The sequence below is a fragment of the Alexandromys fortis genome, unplaced genomic scaffold (assembly GCF_014885135.2).
Source record: "Alexandromys fortis isolate MF-2015 unplaced genomic scaffold, M_Fortis_MF-2015_v1.1 scaffold_81, whole genome shotgun sequence".
Lineage (NCBI taxonomy): Eukaryota > Metazoa > Chordata > Mammalia > Rodentia > Cricetidae > Alexandromys > Alexandromys fortis.
The window spans coordinates 7733506-7750432 of record NW_026067960.1 but is presented as its reverse complement, the minus strand read 5'-3'; the positions used below and the strand labels follow the sequence as shown (position 1 = coordinate 7750432).

The window sequence follows — 16927 nt, the reverse complement described above, 5'->3', positions numbered from 1 at the left end:
TATAGGCAGCTAAGCTTCTAATCACCAACCAGCAGGCGTTCAGCACCCCCCCCCACACAACGCTTTGGGTACTTCCCTTTTCTTTGCTCCCTTCCCAACAAGAGACACCTGTGAAGCAACACAAGGAGCATCCATAGTCTATGCACGGCTCTGTCCCTGGTAAAGCAGGGAGGTGTGGTTGTACCTAATGTTTAACAGTGCAGAGCCAGCCATCAACCGCCTACAGATGCAGGAGGAAGGTAAATTCTCTGGAGGAGAACAGCTAAAGCCAGGGTGGGCACCATTCTGTCCATTCTGTCCTGCAGGTGGTAAGACAGCCAAATAGGAAAGGATATGCTGTGTCTGTCCCTCCAAGACTGGGCCGGGAACAAATAAACGATCAATGTCATTCTGGAGGGCATCAATTCCCAGTGACAGGCACATTCGCCCTTGAGAAACTAAACTCTCTCCTCCTTTGCCCTCACACAGACTACCTGCTATAGCAGTGATGCAGCAGTAACGACCTCACCAGACCTGGGTACCTTTTACTGCATTTTCCAACATCCAAAATTGAGAGCCAGTGCGTTTCTGTCCACTATAAACAGCCTGCTCTGCAGTATCGCTATAGCAGCGCAGATGAGACAAACTACAAACAACAGCCTTACCAAACACACTGATGCCCAAGTTCCTAAAGACACTACGAAGAGGTGACTGGTCACCTGAAGCCAATGACAAGAGGAGCTAAGGATGTGGCTCACCTGATAAAGTGTGCATCTAGCATGCTGGAAGCCCTAGGCTTGATCCCCAGTACCATGTGAACCCTAATCCTGTAATCTCAGCATTCCAGAGAAGAAGGATCAAGATGAAGGATCAAGACTGTCCTCAGTTCCCAGCCCAGGATCCATGAGGCCCTGTCTCAAAACAAACAAAAAGAGTAAAACTGCTTCTTAGCCCTTGGCTGAGATCAAATGTGGCCATCAAAGCAGTAACACAAAGTCTGTGTATTCAGGGGAAAAAAACACATGGCCAACTAAAGCCATCCTGCTGAGAAAATCTTGCCAAAATGCAGCCCAGCATCTGGCTTCATCTACCAACTTAAGGAAGTGCTCAGAAAAGGATTGTGCTAGACACTGTGGGAGCCCAAACAGCAACACTCAGATTCTGAACCCTTGCAGGCCAGAGACAGTTTCTCCAGTAAACAAGTCACAGGGAAGGAAGAGACAGTGGTAGAGGACAGACATTATCCCTACTGAGCAGCGATTCTATGGCAGTACGTGGCATGCACAAAGGAAGGCATGAGCTAACACACATGCTGAACTATATAAGGCTATATTCTCATCTCAACCTTATACCTCAAATACATACATTTTATTACATATAAATCATTCACTTCAAAGCCACCTTGAAGCCTGGTGTGGTAGCATATAACCATAACCCCAACAGTCCCAAGGTGTAAGCAAGAAGATTAGGTCAAGGTTATCTGACCTATAAAAAAAAAAAAAAAAAGCAAGTCAGAGGCCAGCCTCAGTTACATTGATACATGTTTCAAAAACCACAAACAAACAAGTAAAAAGCTACTTTGAGAGGCTATGGTATAGTTCAGTTGGTAGAGTGATGGCCTAGCATTTCTAAAACCTGAGCCCAATCCTTAGTACCTGAGGGGAAAGCTACTCTAAAAAGAGACAAATGAGCAGAGCAGAGGTAGAGCACTTGGGAGGCAGCGGCAGGTGCATCTCTTAGACCAGGAGAGTAGAGGCTACCCAGAGAAACTCTGTCTTGAAAAACAAAAACCAGAAAAACAACAAAAGAAAAAGACACAAATGCCTGGCAGGCAATGGTGGAGCACAGTTTGAGACCAGCCTGGTCTACGGGATCAAGTTAGTTCTAGGACAACCAAGGACACAGAAAAACCCTGTCTCAGAAAGAGATTTAAAAAAAAAAAGAAAAAAAAGGAGAAAGAAAGAAGAGAGACATAAATGGAGGCCAGACAGTGGGGAATGCCTTTAAGCCTTGAATTCAAGCATTTGGCAAGCAAAGGCAAGCATCTCTGGGAGTTGGAGCTAGCTTAGTTTACAGAGCAAATTCTAGGACAGCTAGGACTACAGAGCTGTAGCTAGGACTACTCAAAAAAAAAAAACAAAACATCAAAAGAGACACTGATGGGGCCTGGAGAGATGGCTCCAAGGTTAACGGCGCTTATTGCTCTTGCAGAAGACCAAGGTTCAGATCTTGGCACTCACATGGTAACTCTTAACTGTCTATAACTTCAGTTCCAGGGGACCCAATCTTCTTTTGACCTCTGTAGGCTCCTGCATGCATGCAGTGCACATATATACACTCAAGAACATACACATAAAGTAATTTTTTAATAAAAAAGATACTAATATCATGCCTGAAGCCAAATTCAAACAAGGTTGTACAGAGATCAGGATCACTGGACATGAGGATCAGTGCATGTGTGAGGAGTCATGGCAATGGCTTTCAAGATGCATCATAGTCTAGAGCTGTACAGAAACATGCATGGGAATCAGGTAGCATCCTGTTAGTTGTCCACAGCAGAACAGGCCTGGAAGGTGGCTGTCAGGGCTGGGCAGAGGTACCCGAGAGTACACGTGTACTTTCCTGCTGTGTGTGTAAAAGCTCTGTGATAAAAAGATGCTGAGGGCCGGCCTGCTCTTTTTACATGCTTTCCAATCTAAAGCAAATTACAGAAAATCATTGTAACAAGGGCATAAAACGTGAGGTCAGACACAAGCTTGCTGGCTACTGAGACACTGTGGTCCCCTTAGCCTATGTCCCTGCCACATGCACCCTGGTGTCCAACTACAATCAAGAACCCATCTTGGGCCAGGTGGGGCATATGCCTTTAATCCTAGCCCTCGGAGGCGAGGTAGGTGGTTCTCTGTGAGTTCAAGACCAGCCTGGTCTGTGGAGTGAGTTCCAGGATGGACAGGGCTACAAACAGAAACCTCATCTCAAAAAAAAACCAAAACAACAAAGAAGAACCCAACCTGGAAAGTCTTTTTACAAGACTCCAAAGGTCAAGGACGCAGTCTTCCCACGCATCCTCAGGATGTCTCAAGTTAACTCCCAGCATGGGTGCAGGTCGCCCTGAGGAGACAGAGGTGCTCAAGGGCCTGAGAAGACTGCTGTGCTGTCAGGCCAAACCTGGTGCCAGACAATAGCTACCAGAAGTGGGGCTTCAGAGATGGCCACGCAGTGCTCCCAGGGAATTTTCCTGATGGACCTCTACAGCTAAATGGAGATCCGCAGGAAGACGAGGCTGTGAACCACAAGGCACCCAGGTGCCCAGCAGTCCAGATGCTCGCAGGGTGGAAAAGCATTGCCCTGGTTGGTCCTCAGACCTTCTGCAAGTCTGCCCCATCTCCAGGGTCTGAACCAGAACATGGGTCTACACATCTGTAACCTGCAGGCTCTGTGTTTTATCAGTTTAGCAGAACACCCCGAGAGAATACAAAGCTATATTTGGGAACTGAGCCTCTTCTGTTAAAGGAAACTAAGTCTGGCTTTCTGAATAGAATACACCACTGTGGAGAGTCAGAGTGTTGCAGACACAGAGACAAACTATCTTGGATTACTGTTCTTCCCCTTAATTGCCACTCACTGCTCACCTTATTGTTTGACCTAACACCTCTTTAACTATCAGGGAAATGTCTGGAATGTGTTCTCAGCAGACTGCTGGCTTCTACCAACCAAAAGCTAAGAGCATCATCGGACAGCAACACTGCACCTACAACCTACAGCAGAAAAGTCCAAGAGGGCTGTGGGTTATTGTTTCCTATTTATGTGTTCCTATGTGTATGTAGGGAAGAGAGGGTATGTGTGCCAGAGGCACATGGAGAGGTAAGAGGACAACTTGTGGAGCTGTTTCTTGTTTCCAGCATTTGGGATGGAACCCAGGTCAACAGACTTGGCAACAAGAGCTCTTTCTTACCCACTGAGCAACTCACTGGCCCACGAGCTGTGTTTTGTGTGTTGTCACAGCACTCTGCCAAAGCTGAGCTCACACATAAAGCAGATGGAAAGGTAGACCTTACTGCCTGGGCAACGGGCCTACAGGTTCTACTCTCAGAACCAACCCACCAGGACTGCTTCAGGAAGGCCTTAGTGCTGTCTGGTCAGGTATTTCACTCTCTGACTTCTACAGAAAACCCAGCAAGTTAGCTCCAGCTGGGCATCATTTTGGCCTTCCGCCTTCTCCACAAATAACCCCAGGCTGGGGGCAGGGCTCTCCCTCCATCTGGTACCCAAGCACTCATCACTGTAGACCCTCCCCAACCTGGGACACCTGACAATTCTGCTACCCATTAAATGCCAACCTGTTTCGAAAAGAGCTCCTACCAGGCTCTCTTGAAGGTACCCTCTCTTTGCTGTCTTCCATCTTACGAGGACCTGACCCAATCAGGCCCCAAATGCCCCACCACTTCCACGAATTCTCCTACTTTACTCCTACAATGTATCTTAGGTTATTTACAAAAATAGATCTAGAGCTGGATATGCTGGCCATACATACTATCCCAGAACACAGGAGACCGAGGCGAGAGGATCTGGAGTTCCAGGGCAGCCTCGTCTACACATTGAGATCTTTTTTCAAACAAATAGGAAAGAAGGAGAGGGAGGGAAGGGGAGATCTAGATGTTTGGACAGTGAGTCATTAGAACAACCAGGGGGATATCACTGGTAACTTGCTGGAAAATCTAATCAGGGAAAACCTCTGCTGCTAAAAACAGGTGGGGCAAGCTAGATAGGATCTCCACAAAGCATTGCATGCATGAGCAATTCAAACATGCTAAAGCCACTTTTTCTCACATATCTGTAATCTCAGCATATGAGAGGTGGAGGCGGTAGGAGGATGGAAAATTCAAGGCCAGCCTGGGCAGAGGAGACCCTATCTGAAAAAAAAATTTGTGAAACAAACACAGGCTGCAGGAACTCTCTCACTAGTTTCTGCAGGAGAATGTTAGTCTCCAACACCCAACCCTGCATGACAGTCAGGAAGCTTATAGATATTACTGAAGGACTCGCCCTGTCCTAAGAGACCACGCAGCAGGATCACAGAGCAGGAGTCCTCAAACAGTGAGAAGTCTCACAAGTGCCTAAGCTGAGGCCCAATGTACCATCCCAGTCTCTCTCAAGGGTAGGTAAGGACACAGGAGTCTAGAGAAATGTAAGAGATACCCCAAAGAGAAAGAGTAGCCATGAGCACCATGCTCCTGATAGCACCTCTCATCCCAAGACCCCCACAGCCACATTTCCTGTCAAAGCTGACGGATAAACTCGGGCAATGGGCAAAACATAACAGAACTCATGAGGCCAAGTCAGGACACCACCACATCCTCAAAGTCAAGCCTTCCTCAACATGGAGTCAGTGACCCAGCACCAACTATCTGGCTGTATCCCCCAGGTGGGCCTGTGGGACCCCAGATGCACAACATGAAAGAAGAGTCACTCAGGAGCACTGTGAAGAGAACACATTTCTGCGATGGCCAAAATTGCTCTGCAGGAATTCAAGGCAACATCCTGGACTGAGGTGGAGGATGAGAAAGCTAAGTCACAGAGACAAAAATTGGCTCCACAATCTGAACACATAGCTATACCAGAAGCCTCTGCACAGCCTAGTGAGGGACTCCCTTTCCCCTGCAGCAAGGCTACCTTAGGTGCACAATGCTTCTGGGTTATGTTGTCTTCTTGGTCACCTTCTCTTCAGTATCGCTGTTTTCACCTGTCCCTGGGTATCCTCTTACAACACCCAGCAAGCCACCGTGCCACAGAGAATTCAGAGGTACGATGAAGGAGGGAGTGGTCAACATGATTCCATACACCAGGTACTCCAAACAGCCTGGTAAGGCAGCGTGGCCCAAGGGCCTCACGGGATAAACCACTGACAAGGAGGAAACAAAGCTGGAGACTTTTAGCCCCATAAATCTAGGCCTATGCTGGGAGAGCAGCAGCACAGCCTACCTCAGATCAATACCACAGCCAGTTCCCTAAGAGCGAGCAGGAGGAGACAGAGGATGAGACAGTCCACGCCCGTCTCATCTTCTCTCCAGACCACCTTGCGGTTCTCAGGTCACATCGTCACTGGACAATACTCTGCCAACACTAATCAAAGAGCAGGTCTGAAGAGCTCTTCACGGTAGAAGTGTAGTGGTTATTTCTTTTCTTTTTTTCTTTTTACAAATTTTGGATAAATTTAGAATCACAAAAACAATCCCTACTCCTTTGGGGAGAGCAACAAGAATGGCTGGCTGGCTTTAGCCTTGCCTGCAGTCATCACGATGAGAGTGCATGACCTTAGCTTTAAGCACAGGCAATCTTGAGGAAGGAAGCAGAAGTGACCTTCACTGACCACTGGCTCCTTATCCTTTAGTCAAACACAGTTAACCCCAGCTGTACAAGAAGTGCCACTATAGGCAAGACAAATGGGCTTCTCCTTCCCTGCATGTCCAAGCGTCAGCTTTCTGCAGGCTCCCAAGATGTGTGGTTTTCCTGCCAGGCGCTATACAATCCATCCCACAGTAAACCTAACCACTCCTAGAGCTGGGTGAGTGACAGCTGACTTCAGCCTCCAGTCTCCACCCAGCAAGCAGCAAGAGCAACTGCTGTTAGTGTACACCTGCTGGGCAAATTCTGCAGCCACAGAGGACTCTTGAGTTTATTGGGAATTCACACAGGAAATGGGAAGTGTCTAGGTCCTGAGAAAAGCAAGGGAAGCAACAGCACCAATCGCCTGCTGTTTCCATTCTCCACATCAGCAGGGTGGCCCTCAACTACAGGCCAAAAAGGGGCAGAGAGGGGACAGGAAGGCTGTCACCTCTAAGGGGAGCCTGAAGCCCATTACTCATAATGGATTCCTTCCTTTACTAGATCACACTTGATATCAAAGCAAGCACCAAAAACATACCACACACTTCAAGAACATTATCTTATAATCCAGCACAACGTATTTCAAGCACATACAGATGACTTCAATGCTTTCGTACAAAAATGTTTGTTTTAGTCATCATCATCCTACGACAGGAAAGAACTGTTCAAAAGCTGCTCAAGAGTGAGCGGAAAGTTGTAGGTGGGTCTCCCCACAGCTTTGTCTGCCACTGAGACAGCAGACTCAGACAAGTGGTCAAGCCTCTGCTACATGTGGCTGCTGCTCCTCCCAACAACGCACCACCACCACCTTGCTGATCATCTGCTGTGATGAAAACACAGCTTTGGAAGAGCCAGAGAAGGGGGCTGCTGCAGAACCAAACGGATGGCCCTGATCACCCTCACTGCACTCAGTCTGCTCCCAGACTCGTCGTCCTCTTTGGCCAGCTTCCTCTTCCTCTCCAGGCCCTTCCTCATCATCTTGCTCAACCTCACTAACCAAACTGGTTTTACTGTGCTTAGAAATTTGTCACGATAAAACTAAACCTACCTAGGTCACTCCCAAGATTCTTCCTGAGCACTGGGGGAGGGGTAAGTAGCAATAAGACCAAGGTCAGAGAATCACAAACCCTGATCCTCCTGCAAAAGACAAAAGAATTTAAAAAGAAAAAAAAAAAAAAGGAAAAAAAAGTTGTTAAATTCAGTGTCTATGTTGTCTGCAGAAAGGTGACTCAGCTATTGATTAGGTGATCAAAGGTCCCTGATCCAAAAAAGGGGTTTGACGAAGATGCAACCTCTGGAATTCTGGGAATCCAGAGTTCACAGGTTTGGGACTGAACCAGAATCTATGCTCTCTCTCACAAGTGCCCCAGGTTTGCTGATGATGAACCAGGACCACGTCTCTCTACCCTTCTGGCCTAAAACCTCCTGGTCAAATGTAACTATTAAATCTAGAGTGCGGGCTTTGTTACACATCACTGGGAGAGACCAGCAATGGGACTGAGCATATGTAGAAGTGAGGTACACCCCAGATCTGGCCAAAGTCCTTTGACAGTTTCTGGGGTGGCCTCACTAATGACACCTACTTTCATCACTATGGTGTTCCTTTACCCTCTCTGGGGTGTTCCCGACACTGGATTACATGCTTACCCTGTTTTTAAAGCACTGTCATTTCCTGATGCAGGGTTGCAGCTGCTCCTTTCTACACCAGCCTCTAGCCAGCTGTATTCATCTGCCAAGTGTGCCACTGTGGCTCCCCTTCTACAGCTGCATCTACAGATTCCAGAGCAGACCCAGCACAGCTTCCCAGCAGGTATCTTGCTCTCCATGAATATCTGTCCCCACCGCAAGAACGCCAGCATTCACCAATGCAGGCACTCACCAGGCATCTTTCTAAACCAGCAGTCTAGCCCTTCTGAGAAACTTGCCCATAGACACCAGCCAAGAGCCCTTGGGACGCTACCTACCTGCTATACTTTAACACAGGTTCAGACTACTCCAATGCCCAAACCAGGGTCAGGCACTGTCAGCCCCAACAGGTAAACATCCCACACTTTCACCCAGCCCTACTCTGCACAGGCCAAGAGCTCAGAGAGTGTTTCTCAAAATTAACCAGGTACTTTTTTTTTTAAATATTTATTTATTATGTATACAATATTCTGTGTGTATGCTCGAAGGCCAGAAGAGGGCACCAGACCCCATTACAGATGGTTTGTGAGCCACCATGTGGTTGCTGGGAATTGAACTCAGGACCTTTGGAAGAGCAGGCAATGCTCTTAACCTCTGAGCCATCTCTCCAGCCCCTTAACCAGGTATTCTTAAGGGTGAGGGGGGGGGGGGGACCAGGAGAAAATAAGCAAAGAAAAAGACACACACAAGCAGTCAGCAGCAGTACACACAGCCACTTCCTGGAATCAATCCTCCCAGGTTCACCACCACCACTGCACCAACTAAAAGACACGGTGCTTGGAGGCTCTGCCAAGAGACCCCACTTTCTTTCCTTATTTTGGAAAGAATGAAGTGTCTGTAACAAAGTTCAGGGCACATTCTGTGAGCCACATGACCATGTCTATAAGCAAGGGTCATAGCTAGGACTCAACCAGTAGTCTGAAAGGGTTTGCTGGCATCAGCAGCAGAAATATGCTAGCAAACATTGTAACAAGTCAAAACTTCAACAACACAGACACAAACTCAGGACTAAACCTGGACACCAAAACCATTATCAAACTAGAGCTTGGACTATTAACTCTTATGATTGAAGTTTGCTTTGTTTGGCTTGGTTGTTTTTGTTTTTACCCCCAAGACAGAGTTTCTTTTAAAAAAAAAAAAAACTTATTTATTTATTATGTATACAATATTCTTTCTGCGTGTATGCCTGAAGGCCAGAAGAGGGCACCAGATCTCATTACAGATGGTTGTGAGCCACCATGTGGTTGGTGGGAATTGAACTCAGGACCTTTGGAAGAGCAGGCAACGCTCTTAACCACTGAGCCATCTCTCCAGCCCCAAGACAGTTTCTTTATGTAGACTTAGCTGTCCTGGAACTCGCTCTATAGACCAGGTTCGCCTCAACCTCACACATCTGCATGACTCTGCCTCCCGAGTACTTGGATTAAAGGTAATTAAGGTATTTTTCAAATTTTATTTATGTTTATTGGTCTTTTGTCTGTGTTCCACACATGTAAGTTACAGGCAGTTGTCAGTCTCCACACAGGTGCAATCAGCACTCTTAACCACTGAACCATCTCTCCAGCCCTGAAGTATTTTTAAAATGTATCTGTTTATTCTAGGGTAACACACACAAAACAGTGCACAGGAAAGGCCCACAGACAACTCTGTAGAGTTTTGCTGTCCCACATTTATCAGGGCCCCAGAAAATGAACTCAGGTCCTCAGGCTCCCTGGCAAATGCTTTTATCCCCTCAGCCATCTCATTGGCCCCATGACTGAAGCATTTAACAATTATGTTCAAATACTGACCTGTTTCAATCAAACTTAATGTTATACGAAGTTTGGGACTAAAACCTGAACTGGCCAACTAGTGCTAAGCAGAACATCAGATGTCAACATCCAAATGGAAGCAGGTGATGCCAGGAGACATTGCCTTACATCCACAGTGCCCACAGCAAGTCACAGTAAACATGCCCAGGGGCTGGAGAGAAGGCTCAGTGGTTAAGAGCATTGCCTGCTCTTCCAAAGGTCCTGAGTTCAATGCCCAGCAACCACATGGAGGCTCACAACCATCTGTAATGAGGTCTGGTGCCTCTTCTGGCTTGCAGACATACACACAGACAGAATATTGTATATATAACAAATAAATAAATAAATAAATAAATAAATAAATAAATAAATAAAACAAAACAAAACAAAAAAACCATGCCCTCAAGTGTCCAGGAGTGATTTTATAAGTAGAACACAGCTTGATGGCCTTCATTTCTCAGCAATGCATTCTACCGGAGCGCGGACCTGCCTGGCCAGGGTCCTCTGGACTCCACACTGTACTTACGTCTGTGTCTTTCTCACCCTGCAGGGGGAGGAGCAAAGGTGCCCTCCTGCACCTACCTACATATGGCTACATTTTACCTACATTCTTCTCAGTTACGCTTTTTTTTTTTTTTTGGTTTTTCGAGACAGGGTTTCTCTGTGGTTTTGGAGCCTGTCCTGGAACTAGCTCTCGTAAACCAGGCTGGTCTCGAACTCACAGAGATCCGCCTGCCTCTGCCTCCCGAGTGCTGGGATTAAAGGCGTGTGCCACCACCGCCCGGCTTCAGTTAGCTTTTTTAAGGCAAAGCACAGAAGGTAAGAAGAAACAGTGACTGCTCCTAGCTAGGGAACAGCCAGGACCCAGGCCCCTCCCCCTCCACAGGTCAACAACCCAGAGCATCTGCCCCATACCTGAACTAAGATGAAGCAGGCAAAGCTCTCCAGAGGGAGTATCAGAGAAATCATTTTCAAGATGCAGTAAACTTCATTTTAGGCAGCACAGAGAATTAAAATACAACAAAAATGTTCTAATCAAAAAAAAGAAATAGCAGGGTCCAGAGAGACAGTGGTTAAGAGTTCTTGCTGCTCTCTGGGAGTTCTGTTTCCAGCAATCACTGGTAGCCCTCTCCTGTCCTCCACTGGTACCACTGAAATGTACAATACACACACACACACACACACACACACACACACACACACACAATCTTAAATAAACAAACAAACAAACAAACAAGAAAGCTGGGCAGTGGTGGCACACGCCTTTAATCCCAGCACTCAGGATCAGGAGGCAGAGGCAGGCGGATCTGAGTTCGAGGCCAGCCTGGTCTATAAGGGCTAGTTCCAGGACAGGCTCCAAAGCTACAAGAGAAACCCTGTCTTGAAAAAAAAACAAAAACAAAAGTAAAGTTATATTTTCAATTGCCTTTGTGAACAAGAACTCACAGTATCTCCAAAGGTATGTGGCAGGAATTCAATGGCACTCGGAATTCATAAACACCCGGAGGCAGAGGCAGGCAGATCTCTGTGAGTTCGAGGCCAGCCTGGTCTAAAAGCTAGTTCCAGGACAGGAACCAAAAAGCTAAGGAGTAACCCTGTCTCAAAAAATCCAAAAAAAAAAAAAAAAAAAAAAACAAACAAACAAACAAAAAAACCCACAAATCCTAAGTGAAAGTCCCACGAGGTTTCTGATTTGTTTTCTGTTTTGACACGGGAACTTACTCTGTAGCCCGAGTTGCCTAAACCCTCAGTCCTCCTAATTCAGCCTTCCTAAATGCTGGGATTATAAAAACCTTAATATTGAAAGTTAGGCTAAGCAAGATGGAGCACACCTTTAATCCCAGCACTCAGGAGGCAGAGCCAGGTGGATCTCTGTGAGTCTGAGGTCTGCCTGGTCTACAGTGTTGCAGGTTATTTGATCACACTGTGCAGAGATGTCTCTGTTTTATCTTACCTGCCTAAGGTACCTTCTGATTGGTATAATAAAGAGCTGAATAGCCAAATATCCAGGCAGGAGAGATATGTGAGCCTTCCAGGGAGAGAGAGGAACTTAGGGAAGAATCTACGTGGCAGGAGATTCACAGCAAGATACATAGGAAGTCAGACATACGGTATGAGGTAACAAGTCATATAACAGAACTTAGATTAATATAAATAGGTTAATTTAAGTTTTAAGAGCTAGCTGGGAACAAGTCTAAGATAAGACCAAGATTTCATAATAAGTCAGTCTCCTCGTCATTATTTAGGAGCTGGTGGTCAAAAGAAAGTCCAAATACAACACCATGAGTTCTGGGATAGTCAGGGCAATGTGGAGAGACCCTCCCCCAAAACATGTTTGTTGTATGTTGAAAGTGAGGATGGAGTTCTGTTTAAGATGTGAATTTAACAATGCATAGTGGCATATGCCTTTAATCCCAGCACTCAAACAACAGCAACAAACCCCTCTCACAAAAAAAAAGTGAACTCATGGGCAAGATACAAAGCTCACTGGGTAAAGGCACTCACTGCCAAGCCCAAAGACTTGAACCAACTCCACCTAGTTGTCCAATGACCTCAACATGTACACGATGAAACATACACATATACATAGAATAAATTTTTAAAACGTAATTTAAAAAATATATAATGGAAAGAGAATGGAAAACTTGGGGAGGTAGGCATGAGAAGGGAACAAGGAGGATGAATCTGATCAAAATATATTACGTAACATGTATGAAAATGTCATAATGAAACTCATTAAATGCATAGTTAACATATGCTAATAAAATATACTTAATTTATGCTAATAGTTTTTGTTACGTTTTGAGATAAGGTCTTACTACGTGTCCTTTGCAGGCCTAGAACTTGAATTCAGATATTTGCCGGCCTCTCAGAATGGTAAGATTAAAGGTACATCCCATCATTCCTTGCTTCACATTCTTTTTAAAACATGTTTATATTGTCAGGCACAGTGGCACACACCTTTAATCCCAACACTTGAAAGACAGAGGCAGGCAGATCTACAAATCAAGTTGGAGGCCAGCCAATGTTACACAGTGAGACCCTGTCTCAAAAACAAAACAACAACAAAAAGAACAAGAACTTGCCAGGGGCTGTGGTACAGGCCTGCGGTCCCAGGACAGGGGTGTGGAAAGGATGCCAGTTCAAGGTCATTCTCGGCAGTTAGGTAAGATGCTGCCTCAAAAGTAACAACGGAAACATGTGAAGAGCACACCAACTGGTACCCAATACCAATGCCGTGAAAGCATACATACAAATAACATGACATGCACGGAGCTGGTCGCTTTATGTATTTAAGGGTACATATGTAGATACACACATATGAAACAATAAAGAAACAGAAGTCATGAGTCTGAAAGAGAAAAAAGGGGATTTGGAGAGATGAAAGAGAAGGAGGAAGTGATATAATTATAATGCCAAAAATAAAGCTTTTTTTAATAATGTGAAATTGCGGCTGAGGAAATAGCACAGAGGCTGATCACTTGTCTGACAGGCATTACACCATGTTCATCTCTAGCAAGGCAAAAGAGAAGAGAAAAAAAGGAACTCCGGAGTTATGGCGCCTTTGCTATGTAACCCACTGCTCTGTGACCTGCAGCAAGCTTCTAGACCTCTCCATTCCTCAGGAATAAGGATGCTAGTGACGGCTGTAAGACTCATGCGTCTAATGATCTAGAACAAATAACTGCTCAAAATTATCGCCCCTTGAGATAAGAGTTGTTATTAATAGACTGTACCTGGGGCAGACAGGAAGGCAGGTTCCACGGAGGGCATGCAGCCACCCGTTTCCTCATTGCCACCCTTTACATGGCACCATGGGAGGTGCTGGAGACAATGGAGCCGGTGTCCGCCCAAGCACTCCGGCTCCCCTTACTCACGGCAGTGAACTAATACTTGGAACACCTGTTGCTCGCCAGCGCCCACTGCACACAACGGATCATATGTATCTCCTACTGGTACAGGCGATGTCACAGGCCACAAACAGAAACGAAGGTGGGAGAGGGGGCGGGTGGCAGTTAGGAAGGGCGCGCTCTCTGTGGAGACAACTAGGAGCTGCCCAGGACCGGAGACCCCACTCAGGAGCTGTCCCTCCAATATCTCCGACGGTGTGGAGCCAAGCCCGAACGCGGGCCTCCGGGAAGTGTGTGTGGAGCCCCACAGAACTACCTGACGTGTCAAGACCGACCCAAAAGGGATACCCAAAAAGCCTGTCGTCCTCCGGAGACTGAGCTGCCCCAGACCGAGGGCGCAGCGTCTCGGAGGAGCCGGGACCCTCAAGGCGGACTGCGCGCCGCCACCTCCACCTACCTACCTGCTGGGCCCACGAGGCGCGGAGGGGCTGGTTCTGCGCAGAGCTGACGGCCCTGGCTGCCTCCCCGGCACAGGAGTCTGAAGGCTCGCCCGACTCTGCGGAGAGAGAGACAGAGACAGGACCTCCGACGTGAGGCCACCGCGGGCACCAAGTTTCGCGCGCGCCCCGACGGGATGCGCAGCTTACCGACCGCAGCGCGGACGGGACGCCCCGAGAACGCCGGAGTGCCTCGCGCGGACCGCGGACCTCGCACGAGTCCCACGGGGGCCCTGTCCAGCGCGCGGTCGTCCACACTCCCGGCGGCCGGCGGCGGCGGCCTAGCGGCCCGACTCTCCAGCCCGGGAGCAGCCGGCTGAGGCCTAGGCGGCCCGCGGGCCTCCCTGAGCCCCGTCCTCGCCCGCCCCGCCCCGCCGCGGCCCACTCACCTGAACGCGGTACCCGCAGCGCCGCCGACCTCGCCCGCGGCCCGCAACCAACCCGCAACCCACTGACACCCGGGCGGAAGTGCGGCCCGCGCCTCTCCGACCCACAGCCCGCCGCGCCGCTCGCCGCGCCCCGCGCCGTGCTCGTCATCCGCCGCCCGTCCAATCGGCGCCCTGCCCGCAGGTCGCGTCGGGGGCGGGGCTATGCTGATCACGTTCTCCGTACGGCCTCTCCGTCGGCCCCTTCGGAGTTCGGCCCACACGGGGGAGTGGCGGCGCGTTCAGCCAATCAGCGCTTGGAAAAGGTGGGTTTCTGCAGTTACTGAAGCTAGGACGAAGGGGGAGGAAGGAGGAAGGGGCGTGGTCTTGGGAGAGGCTAGTTTACAAACAGTGAGTCAGGTGGCTGGGCGTGGACCATCCGGCTGGCTCTGGGCTAGACCCGCCCTTCCACTACGGACCCCCAGAGGTGTTTCTGAAGGTTGCTAAGGACTAGACAAACGACCACTGTCGCCTTGGCCTTTGTGCACCGAACGTGGCTCTACATAGCCTGGGGCCAATTCACCCCTGCAGCTGCCCCCCTGGCCTGTCTATCCTGTTTAACACCCTTAGGCGCCCTGTGGTTTGCAGTGGCTTCTGGTTAAGGCCAGCAATTTCTGGGCACACGTCTGCAACGGGCATCCTTGCCAGCTGTTTGGCCTCAGGAAGGCTAACTGACCTCCATGAGCACTCAGTTTCCTCTGCAGCCAGGGCTCACCACGCTCCATATCATTTGAACGGTGGACTGGTTTGAGACAGGTGGGGTGACATGAAACAAGATGGCTACTGGCTGGCATAGGACTTTCCCGGTTACAGGAATTGCATAGGGACAGGCATGTGTGGTCCTGTCCTAGCCAGGAGGTTCAGCTCAATGTCAGACCAGAGGGAAGTAAGTTAGAGGTCTCTTGTCTTCTACAAACCTTCCGAGAAGCAAGTGAGGTGAGAGAATACTGGAGACTGGGGCTCCCGTAGGTGTCTGCCGGCTTGAGAGCGTGAAGCCAAGGAGGAAGCAAGACCCCTAGGTCCCCCAGAGCCAGCTGCACCTGACGTCTCTCCTAGGCTTTCCAGTTGCTCTACTAACTGGGATTCTTCTAAGCCAGTTTGTGCTTTTGCCAAAATCCCCCTGAACCACAGATCACGAAGAACATATGACCTTCAGCCAGTGCTGAAGGATCCTGCCCCAAGGCCACACTTCTACCTCCGGTAAGGTGGTGCTCAGGCAGAGACCCCTGGGTGCCTCTGTGGTCCACTCTGCAGATGCTCCTGCGCTCTGCAAACACCGAACGAGTGCATGGGTCTCTGTAGCAGAGCAGACCCTGTCTGCCTCTCTGGCTCCCACCCCAGGGGCAGCTTGGCTTTCTGGTGGCCCCTTGTCAGTGGCGCTGGGAAGACGTGCTGGGACTGGAAAAGAGCCCCCTGCACGCTCTGCTCCTAAAGAGAGAGACAGAGGAAGGCGGGCCAGGCCTCCGAAACAAAGGCGTTGCCATGGTTACCTCTGAAGAAAGCAACTCCAGCCCGCTGAGGGCTGATGGAAGGGTGCGGCAGCTGGCCCCCCAGCCAGGACAAGGACGGCTAGCTGGTTGCCACGGAGATAGTCAGGCTGACCAGGTTCTGCAGTTTTTTTGGGGGTGGCTGGCCAAGTCCAGCTTAGAGTCCCTCAAACCCATCACCAGCCACACCCTCACCTAAACCTCCAAGACCAGTCCCTGTGCAAAGGACAGGCCTCGGGGAGCACCTGCTTTCTTACTTCAAGCTTCAGGGCCCTGCCATCTAGGCTGGACGGTCTCTGGGTATTCAGGACCCAAGTCATGGTAGGCTGACCTCAGGTGTTCCCTGGGGCTGGGATGGCGTTCGAACCACCCATCTTCAAGCTCCTGCAGCCAAGGGATAGCCTTGAATTCCTCACCCCTTAGCCTTTACCTGTCAAGGGCTGAGATGACCAGTGTGCACCTGGCTCTCCACCCCTTTTAACAGGCGGGAGCCAGGGGGCTGCTTTCAGCAGCCTCAGGTGCAGGACGGGGTGAGTCAGCACCCCTAAATCGGTGAGGGGGCTCTTTGGGACAAAGTTGGAGGTGCCCTCGCCATCCTCACACAGTGGCTAATTCTTTAGCAACGTTCTCTAGACATGGACTCATAGGGCATAGAAAGGGACAAGGGTGGCTCTGGGTCCTGCCATGACAGTGAAGATGGCTGAAATGACCCCCAAGTGTCCCATGATGGACGTGTCCTATCCGGCTCCCCCATCTCAGCAGCTGACTAAGGAGACATGTATCATCTCTCCCACTCTACAGATGTCAGACTGAGTCTCGGCCCAG

The 16927-nt window shown here is 49.0% G+C and overlaps 1 protein-coding gene across 1 annotated transcript in view; it reads right to left on the bottom strand.

Annotated features, from left to right (window-relative positions):
• The window catches only part of Osbpl2 (oxysterol binding protein like 2), a 46341-nt gene extending 31604 nt beyond the window's left edge, over positions 1-14737 (bottom strand). The window contains exons 1-2 of the mRNA XM_050153059.1: positions 14580-14737; positions 14155-14249 (exon numbers count right to left, since the gene is read on the bottom strand). The gene's annotated coding sequence lies outside the window, so the exon portion shown is untranslated. The remainder of the gene's footprint in view (positions 1-14154; positions 14250-14579) is intronic.
• Positions 14738-16927: the final 2190 nt, after the last annotated feature.